The following is a 10,755-nucleotide window of genomic DNA, read 5'->3' as shown; positions in this document are numbered from 1 at the left end:
CTTTGTAGTCAACCGAGGAAGACGGTGGAGCTGATGGGGACACCATGCAGTCTGAGAATGAGGATGAGCAGGAGAGTGTAAGTGTACGATATAGCTGATATTATATAGGTTTTCAATTTAAATAATGATCATGCTTTTGATGGAGGTTTTCCCTTTTTTTAGTGATAATACTGATGAACCTTTTGTTTTGTTTTTTAGCAACAGCCTCCCTGCAAACTGCCCAGGAAGACTCCACTGGAGGAGTTGTTCGCCTAGGAAGAGGCACAGAACATAGTGTCACAGCAGAGCTCCACGTCCATCAAGAAACGAGTGGAGAGAGAGCTGCAGATATACCAGGAAGTTCCACCGGTCCTTATGTCTGAGGACCCTGCTGCATGGTGTTGGAACCAACAAAATACTTATCCTTTGCTGTCAAATCTCGCTTTCTTGTATTTATGCGTTCAAGCTTCTTCTACACCCAGCGAACGTGTTTTCTCCACAGTAGGAGATACTATCTGTTCAGAATGTTCACGCATCCTGCCTGAGAAGGCAGATATGATCATTTTCCTAAACAAGAACTGTTTTTGATTTTATACTGTACCTGCTGCTAATCTGGACTGTTTTTTACAAGTTGTTTGTTTCTTATTGTTTATTTGCTATTCTGCACCAGGTTAGCCCATCAGTGGGAGCACGGTTACATGTACCTGCAGCATCATACACTCGTGTAAATGTGTTTTCAAAAATAAAGCTCTTGAGGAAAGTGTACGCCTGTGAAAATATATTCATAATTTATAATATTTATATTCAAGTTCATAGATTTGATATTTATATTGTAGTTGAAAACAGCCCTGTGAGAAATTCATAGTAAAGTTCATAAAAAGTAAAAAGTTAATAGAATTAAAATTGATGGAGAAGGTCAGAGTATTTCCTTCAGAAAGACCGCTGGTTAGCTACACTTTTTTGACCCTGCCTCTTAAAAGAATCGGAATCGAGAATTGTTAGGAACCGCAATCGAAACAAGGAATCGGAATCGGAATCGTTCAAATTCAAACGATACCCACCCCTAGTTATAATAGGACCAACTTAGACCCATATGAGAACGTTTTGATTATGTCGTCTTTGTAACGTTGTTATGTGACCATAAGATTACCATTACGGAACATCCCCCTAAAGTCCTATAAGGAACGTTATAATAGGACCAACTTAGACCCATATGAGAACGTTTTGATTACGTCCTCTTTGTAACGTTGTTATGTGACCATAAGATTACCATTACGGAACGTATCCCTAAAGTAATTTAAGGAACGTTATAATAGGACCAACTTAGACCCATATGAGAACGTTTTGATTACGTCCTCTTTGTAACGTTGTTATGTGACCATAAGATTACCATTACGGAACGTCCCCCTAAAGTCCTATAAGGAACGTTATAATAGGAACAACTTAGACCCATATGAGAACATTTTGATTACGTCCTCTTTGTAACGTTGTAATGTGACCATAAGATTACCATTACGGAACGTCCCCCTAAAGTCCTATAAGGAACGTTATAATAGGACCAACTTAGACCCATATGAGAACGTTTTGATTACGTCTTTGTAACGTTGTTATGTGACCATAAGATTACCATTACGGAATGTTCCCCTAAAGTCCTATAAGGAACGTTATAATAGTACCAACTTAGACCCATATGAGACATTTTGATTACATCCTCTTTGTAACGTTTTTATGTGACCATAAGATTACCTTTACGGAACGTCCCCCTAAAGTCATTTAAGGAACGTTGAACTGCAGCACTTTCATTACCAAAAGAGGACGTTTCAGGAACGTCCCTAATGTTCTGTAAAGGTTCGGAATGTTCGTCACCTTTAAAGAAATTTTAGGAAACGTTACCCATGTTCGCGGGAACGTCACCTTCTACCTGGGAAGTTACATTGGGTGCCACAAAGTGTCTTATATCTGTCAAATAATGAAGGGGGCCAAGGTTTGATTAATCTTCAGAGTCGAGTGGCAGCTTTTCGGTTAAAGTATGTACAAAGGTTTCTTGAAAGTTCTGTAGATGATAATTGGAGCTTGGTCGCTTCCATTATTTAAAAAAAAATTGAAGGTCTGGGTCTAGATAAGTCTTTGTTCTGGTTAAACATTAAGAAGTTCTCTGTGTCTAAGTTACCGATTTTTTATTGTAATTTATTCAAAGTGTGGTCTTTTTTTAAAGTCCTGGACTCTTCAAGAACCGTTGATTGGTGGATCGCGTTTGGATGTGTCCAATGAAGGACGTTTTCCTGCTTTGATGGACTTACTCATTAAATCTCCTATCATTACTTTTGGAAGTCTAATTCGTATAACTGGAAATGATTTATCTGACTCCAAAGCAATGGAAGAAAAGTTGTATATGAGGTCAACACGGGTGCTAACTCAGCTGTTGTCTAAATGGAAAGAAACCATCACCAAAGAAGAGTCAAAAATGATAAAAGACTTTGAAGAAGGGCGGATTCAACCAAAAGACGATGATCCTTTTCCAAATTTGTCTTTCACTCCTGATTTAGAAATGTGTGATGGGTTTTTTCTAAAGTGTAAGGATTTAAGGTTGGTTGGAAAAGAAAAAGCATCTAGTAAAGCTATGTATGAGTGTTGTGTCAAAGCGTTTAACAAAAAGAGTCTTGATGGTAAAGTAGATACACCATGGCGCAATGTCTTGCATTTAAGTGAGAACACAAGACCTAAATGGGGGGCACTTTATAAGTCACCATTGGTTAAAAAGACAGGAGACTTGCAGTGGAGAGTTTTGCATGGTGCTATAGCTGTTAATGCATTTATTTCAGTGATAAATCATGAAGTAACTCAGGGATGTCCATTCTGTTCACAAAGAGAAACTGTTTGTCATACTTTTATGCATTGTATAAGATTAAGCCCCTGGTTTATTTTCTTACAAGATCTATTTTATCAGTTTGATGAAGAATTGTTTCTGGAGATTTTTATCTGTGGTTTTAAGTATTTGAAAAACCGTTCTTATGAATGTCAGTTGTTTAATTTTCTCTTGGGCCAAGCAAAAATGGAAGTTTATGTAAGCAGAAAAAGGAAAATAGAAACAGATTTAGTATTGCTAACTAACACAGATGTAGTATTGCTTTTTTCAATGATGTTGAAATCAAGAATCCAAATAGATTATCGCTATTATAATGCAACAAAGAATCTTATGTTGTTTGAGCAAAGATGATGTATAATGATGTTCTTTGTAGTATAATCAATAATATTTGATTTTTAACAGCATATTGTGAGTATTTTTTTTCACTCAGCTGTAAATGTAATATTTTGTGTGAATAAAATGTATTTTAAAAATCAAAATCTCTCCCTCTCTCTCTCTCTCTCTCTACCAAAGAGACTGGATGATAACTCTCGGTGAACCCTCTTGTCAGTTGCATGGTCTTTTGTGTGGGGAGGCGGCGCTTGTCAGTCACATGGTCTTTGTGTGGGAAGGCAGGAGTGCTTGAGGGGACTGCCGGGAAGAGAGAGAGGACGCTAGTTGTGAGTTGGAGGAATAAAAAAGAAAAAGATGGAATTGGTTTCAAAGCCAAACGCGACAGCTGCAGTGTGGGAGCACTTCGGATTCAAACCGTATGACCGTGGTGAACCACTTAACCTGAGTGAGCCGGTATGTTGCATTTGTTGTAAAACAGTAGCAACTCAAAGCGGTAACACAACAAACATGCATGCACCTAAATTACAATCATCCGTTGCAGTTTTCCCAGCTGGGAAAAAAAACTACAACAGACGGGCCATCTCCGTCTTCCCGACAGTGCACAATCACTGGGGCGTTTAGTTTTTAAGTAAAATTTTTTAGTAAATTATTTTTCAAAAGTTTTTTGCGTTGAGGCTTTTATTTTTGTTTGTTTGTTTGTTTACAAAGGTCCTAACTGGCAGTTTTGCCTGTTATGGAATGTATCACTATTTATGTCTGAGCCAAATGTTATATATTTTTTGAAGTGCAATTTTGTTCACATCCATTTTATTTATTGTTTTTGGTATTTATTCAAGTGCATTTTCTGTTAACAGAGACTGAGAGTTCATTGCTTTTATTGTTTTAGGTTTTTTTGTTCATTTATTGCGGATATTTAAAATGTTTTCCGTTTTCAGTGTTAAATAGTCTTTAGAAATAAAAGTTTATTTTATTTAAATAAAATCGTTGAAAAGGCGTATCTGCATTATTATGCCATTATCATTATTTTAGATGAAAATGGTCTCAGAACAAAAGTATTAATGTTTATTATCAATATTATCATTTATCGCAATACTTTCTTGGACAATTTATCGTCCAGCAAAATTTGTTATCGTGACAGGCCTATGTATGAAACCAGGGCCTGATCTGCTTTTGAAATCTGAGGGAGTCGGTAGACATTGCACAGAGGTAGTAGGCCCAGGATTTGGCTGAACATTTCCAGATAACAACAATATAAGCAACACTATAGATCGCAGTTTTAGTTTAACAGGAGATGAATTATCAGAACGTCCTGGTTGCGTATGCAACCCACCGTTCCCTGAAGGAGGGAACGGAGGACGTAGTCGACGCGACTGAAATGGGATCACGCTAGGGAGCCTATCATCTTCGAGTACTATTGAACGAGCCAATGTAATTGGCGTGCGTGATTCGCATCACACACTCCGCCCCCGCGGCGCGGGTATAAATACGGAAGTGGATGCACGCACTAGTTGCTTTTCGCTGAGGAGCCGAGAGTAACCCGGGGTCAGCGGTGGTCCAGCGGTAGTGGCAAGGGGACTACGTCCTCCATTCCCTCCTTCAGGGAACGGTGGGTTGCATACGCAACCAGGACGTTCCCTTTCAGTCGATAACGTCGGACGTAGTCGACGCGACTGAAATGGGATCAACCATTGAACACGCCACTAACGCTGCCACCTTCCAGTGCCTAAACCAAAGCCTCCTGATGCCCCCGCAAACTTAAGGCGGGGAAGGACAGGGCTTAGGCCAGGGAAGTCACTGCTGTTCCTACAGGACCACTGGGAAAGCGTTCCCCGTACGTTGGAAGGAAGGGACGCTGCGGAAGCCACATCCAACCCGAGGGAGGAAATGTGGAGAATACACATATGAACTGGGCGGAAACCGGGCAGTCTAACATATGGAATGTCACTGGGGTGGCTCCAGCCTAAGACGGGGGGAGACACACCGGACAGTGACGGCAGAGAGACTCTGCCGAGGGAAGACACGGGCTCACCGCAGGGAGCCGTATCGTGGAAGAATACACATATGGGGTCACCGAAGGGACCGCAACATATGGACCCAGCCTAACACAGGTTCCACACTGCTTACGAGTGGTAGGCCTAACACCAGACGTTCCGCACGTCGGACGTCGGAGGGGTGTGGAGGAACTCAACAGGGTTCAATTTTAAGGGAACTCAACTGGAGTAGAAAGGCGCACGTATCCAGTCCATAGGAGGGGAATGGCGCCGCAAGCCGACACTTGAACCGGGCTCACGGTGAAACTGGCTTCATGAGAAGGGAGCCCACGGGAAGCAGCGGTTCAACTAGGTGTCGTCCAGCCCCCAACTCTAGAATCTGTTTAGCAAAGTATATCGTCAACGCCCAGGCGGAGCACTTTACACTCATCCTAGAGGAGCTCAACACCTAAGTGGACATGTTGCATCTCGGATCTTTGCCGAAATGAAGGCAAGCACTAAGTGCAACTTTGCATGGAAACAGCCTTCCCTCTCTGCTGAATTCCAACAGATATTTGAAGAGCTGGTCTGAGGTCTATGACTTGCATTCTGTACACGTCCAAGCGAATCGGACAGAGAAGCCAGGGCTGGATCTGCCTCCTCCAGGGCAGCGCTTGCAGGCTCACCACCTGCTCCTATTACGGGAGAGGTAGGAACCTTGGGCACAATCCGAGCCGGGGTCTCAGCTTGTGAGAGTTAGCCGGCCCAGACTCCAGGCACAATACGTTGACCGAAAGCGAGCAAGTCCCTACCCTCTAGTAGAGACCACGCGAGCAGGAGAACTGATATAACAGAATTTTTAACTCACTACCTGCAGTGGCTCAGGGGCGGTCTCTGCAGTGCAGTCGCACCAGGGACAAGGCCCAAGAGGGTAAAGAGGGACACAAGGATTTACAAGACCTTGCTCCTCAGGAACCTGACGATCAGAACGTGCTTCTGCATACTTCTGCAACACGATGAGCGTCGTTTAAACACCGAGGCAACATCATTTTGAGGGTGATTTAGGAAAACAGCCTACTGCAACCCATTTTGCAGGAAAGAGAGCACTGAAGTGATCGAAAGCTTTCAGGATCTCCTCAGGGGAGAAGACGCACTCAACGACTAGGTTCCACTTCTAAAGGCGTAAGCACGCTACCCAATTCTAGGGGGTGCTCGCAGAAGTGATGGTAACTAACACATGTTCTTGTGATAGCCACCTGAACCTCCGCGTTCAGATGTAAGACCGCCCGGAATCTCCGGGGGAAGAACGCGTGTGCCATCGTGCCCCGTCCCCGAAAGAGTTTCCAGGGGAAGTCAGGAAGGCTGTTGAAGGGAACCAGGTCTAGTTGGGCCGATGAGGGGCAACTATGAAGACCTGTTCCTCTCCTGACATGGCACGTAGGTGCAAGTGACGGGCGCAAAAGACAGGAGCATTGCTCAACACAACATGTGAAGATCACTGGGCTTCAGGAGCATTTTCTGCTCAGCACTTGGGTGTGACAAGTTCACTGAGCTTCAGGAGCATTCCTGCTCAACACCTGAGTGTGATAAACTCACCGAGCTTCAGGAGCATTTCTGCTCAACACTTGAGTACGAAGAACCTCACTGAGCGACAGGAGCATTTCTGCTCAGCACTTGAGTGTGACAAGTTCACTGAGCTTCAGGAGCATTACTGCTCAACACCTGAGTGTGATAAACTCACTGAGCTTCAGGAGCATTTCTGCTCAACACTTGAGTGCGAGGAACTTCACTGAGCACCAGGAGCATTTCTGCTCAGCACTGCGTGTGATGAATTCACTGAGCTACCTGTGATGGACTCACTGAGCTACAGGAGCATTGCTGCTCAACACCAGAGTGCGATGAACTTCACTGAGTTTCAGGAGCAAATCTGCTCAACATGAAGAGTGATGATTTCACTGACTTGCAGGCGCAAGGCGACCATGAGTCGCAGTCACTTTTAGAAGGCTCACTGGGGTTAAACGCATTTCTGCGGGCCCCTGGGGCCGCTGAGTCCCAGTGTTTGTCCAAGGGTAGTCCGCTCGGTTTACCCAAACACTGGCGGAAAAATAAAACCGGGGGGGCAACTGAGCGGCCCCGGAATGGTCATGACCCAGCCGGACCCAGGGGATGGAGTCTCCACTTGCCCTGGCTATAACTGTTGTGAGGCTCGATGGCGGCACGATTGAGTAAGCGGGAGGAGTGGAATAAGGCGCCCTCAGAAGCGTCTGACTCCAAGGAGGAGGTGACGGGTGAGTTTGTGACATGCAGGGGAAGCTTGCGCAACGGTCGCAATGTCTAACAACTCGAGGCACGAATGCCCGTGTAGTCGGGGGTCGCCCAGGCCCCCGTTAAAACACGCCCTTTGTACATGGCCGCTCTGTTGAAGAGGGTTTGGCAGCAGACCGGGATGAACTATAGTCACACAGGGTGAGCTGCTCTGCCACGGTCACCTCGGGACTCGATCGTGAAGCTAGCGCTGAAGCGGTCACATATGGAGGGAGCCAAAGGCTGCGACTACCATATACCCCAGGAGCCTCTGAAAGTTCTTTCAGTGGGACCCTTTCTCACTTCAACACCAGCTGAACACATTCTCATTGGAGAGACATGTTGGACCGAGTACGTCTCCAAAACTAGAAAAGAGATACTCAGCCCGTGGGCGAGATTACTCTCTTCCAGTTGACCTGAAGACCCAACGGGCTCTGGAGCACTCGAGGGGAAGGACACTGTACTGATACTCCACCCTTAGACGCAACACACAGGATGGCCTGCGGTGCGGGAGGTAGAGATCTGAAGCACATGTCTTTCAGGTCAAAGCTGCAGACCAATCTTGGGCCAAGATGGTCACGACCCACCACCTAGTAGCACGAAGAACGAGTTTACAACTGGCCTTCGTACCGGCTGGAGGAGCGGCTATATCAAATCCTTCGCCAGCAGGATAAGATAAGCACGCACAAGTCAGGAGCACTGCTCAACACTCGGTGTGATGAATATCACTGAATTTTCAGGAGCACGTCTGCTCAACACCTAATGTGATGACTATCACTGACTTGAGCGGGGTAGCCGAGCCTGAGGTGGGGCAGCAAAGTAGAGAGAGTGGTGTTAGTGTGCTGTGCAACACTTACCTGTCTCCACAAGCGGCAGGGGGCGCGTGAGAAGGCGGATGACCGGGTCCTCGAACGCACCAAGCTGCCTGCTGGCGACCAAGGGGGAGCTGAGGGGTGTAAGGCTATACAGGGTCACACCCGCCAGACTGGCCCTCTTGGGACCCAGGAACAGATGAAATTGCTCTCTCTTTGAAGTGTGGGTACCGCTTGCTCCGCTTTTTTTTTTTTTTTTTTTTAGGGAGCCAGCGGCGGAACAGACACACACACAAACAAAGGCTCCACCCGGCCCTCACCCGGGGGGAGGGAGTGATCGTGCCACTCCAAGAGCATCTCATCCATTCCTGGGCGGCCCGCTCCGGAATGCTTTCGCTGTCGCTTGCCACCTGGCTTGGCAGCGCCTGGAGCGGGCTGGGCGTCTCTACTGCGGCCGGCTCCCTGCTGAGACCTGGGTGGAGGCTGCTGCGGAGGGCCAGCAGGAGCGGCGGCCGGAGAACGCCCACGGCGACGAGCAGGCGGAGGAGCTGCCACCGGCGGCGGGTGGAGGCAGCAGCTGGCCACCGGGGCAGGATGTGCCGGATGACCTCCGTCTGCGCTTGAGCGGCAGAGAACTGTTTGATGCAGTTCTCCACCGCGTCGCCGACCAGCCCAACCTGGGAAATTGGGGATACCAGGAACCGAACCTTGTCCGCATCCGCCATACCAACCAGGCTGAGCCAACGAAGGCGCTACTGGACCACCAAGGTGGACATCGCCAGACCGATCACGCACGCTACGACACCCGTACCCCGGAGGGTGAGGTCGGATGCAGTGCGGTGCTCACCTATGAGCGCACGGTCTGGATTACCCTCGTCCATGCCATGGGTGCCCTAGCCTGCAGCAACGCCATGGCACGCAAGAGGAAGGGGCTTGCCCACAGGCTTTGTAAGCTCTGCCCGTCGGAACGGACGAAACTCACAGGCCTTAGGGGGGAGACGAGGATCCCCCCAAAAGGCAGCGGCCGCCGGACACAGGTGCACCTGTGTCGACAGACCGCTCCAATGGAGGGACACCTCGCAACCCTTCACCGTTCCTCCATCAAGGGTAATGAGGGGGAAAAGCTATTCAGGCAGTTTCTGGCAGAGAAAGATGCTGTTCACCACCTGATAAGCTCTCCATGCATTTCGGGAAAGAAAGGCACTGGGGCGGCGAGCTGAGAACCAGCGCGGCCCGCCCCAAGATACCAAACTCCAGATTCCAACCGAGACTGAACGGGACACGGTGGAGGTTCCACTCGAGCCCGGCAGCCTCGGCGGCCCGTTTCAGCATAGCTGATAATTCTGGATCCGGCTCGGGCAACATTGAACTCCCGGAGGGAGACAATGCAGCCGAGTCATCATCTCCAGAAGTCAGCTCACCCTCTGATGCTGCAATCGGCGTCCTGTCCTCCAGGGGAGCCCCGAGTGAAACCGCTGGCCCACCCATTACAGATGGACCAGCAGACAACACAGGAGGCTCCAGTGGTTGCAGTGGAAGGGAGGAGTGAGGAGCCCACAGGGAATGGTTACCGGGCGGGACATCCAACACTATCCTCCGGTCACCCATCCCACACAGCACCCGAGGCTGGGGCATGGTAATGGGGACTCGCTCTCCGCGAACGAAGGCGAGTCTCGCCCTCAACACTGCGAAAGTCATGTTCCCACAGTGAAAACATGAGCTGTCCACAAAAGCTGTCTCAGCGTGCTGTAAGCCAAACACGTGACACAACAGTTGTGACCATCAGAGAGAGACAGGGAACGACCGCACCCAGAAACGCACGGGCGGAATGACATCTTGAAAAAGACGCAAACGCACCCGTGTTGCTCTTTCAGAAAATAGGACCGTCACCAGTGCCGGAGCACACAGGGAAATGACCGCGGCAACACTGAACAGAGAACTGAAACAGTGAAGCACTCACTTTTCCGCCCTCTAACCAGCCATCAACACACACAAACATTTAGAAATTTGTTGCTGTTAAAACAGCAGTTGAGAGCTCAAAGCTCGCGATCACCGCTGCACTCGCGCTGTAGAACACCAGCACTGGGAGAGTCTTCCTGAAGAACACCGACACACTCGCTCGTTGTAGACAACAGCACTCTCAGAGACATCAAACGATCGGCTCCGAAGCGAAAGGCAACTAGTGCGTGCATCCACTTCCGTATTTATACCCGCGCCGCGGGGGCGGAGTGTGTGATGCGAATCACGCACGCCAATTACATTGGCTCGTTCAATAGTACTCGAAGATGATAGGCTCCCTAGCGTGATCCCATTTCAGTCGCGTCGACTACGTCCGACGTTATCGACTGAAAGGGAACCACTGTTACCTGCAAACTGTGAGAAAGAGTCCTCATTGACAATAAAATAGTCAGATAACAGCATTAGATTCTGAAGATACAGGACTTCTTTGACTTGCCCTTCAGAGTAGTAAATCTTCAGTTGATGAAGTGGA

Source organism: Siphateles boraxobius, unplaced genomic scaffold (genome assembly GCF_051911475.1).
Source record: "Siphateles boraxobius isolate OS27281-9 unplaced genomic scaffold, OSU_SipBor_1 19, whole genome shotgun sequence".
Classification (NCBI taxonomy): Eukaryota; Metazoa; Chordata; class Actinopteri; order Cypriniformes; family Leuciscidae; genus Siphateles; species Siphateles boraxobius.
Note: the sequence above shows the minus strand (reverse complement) of the source record.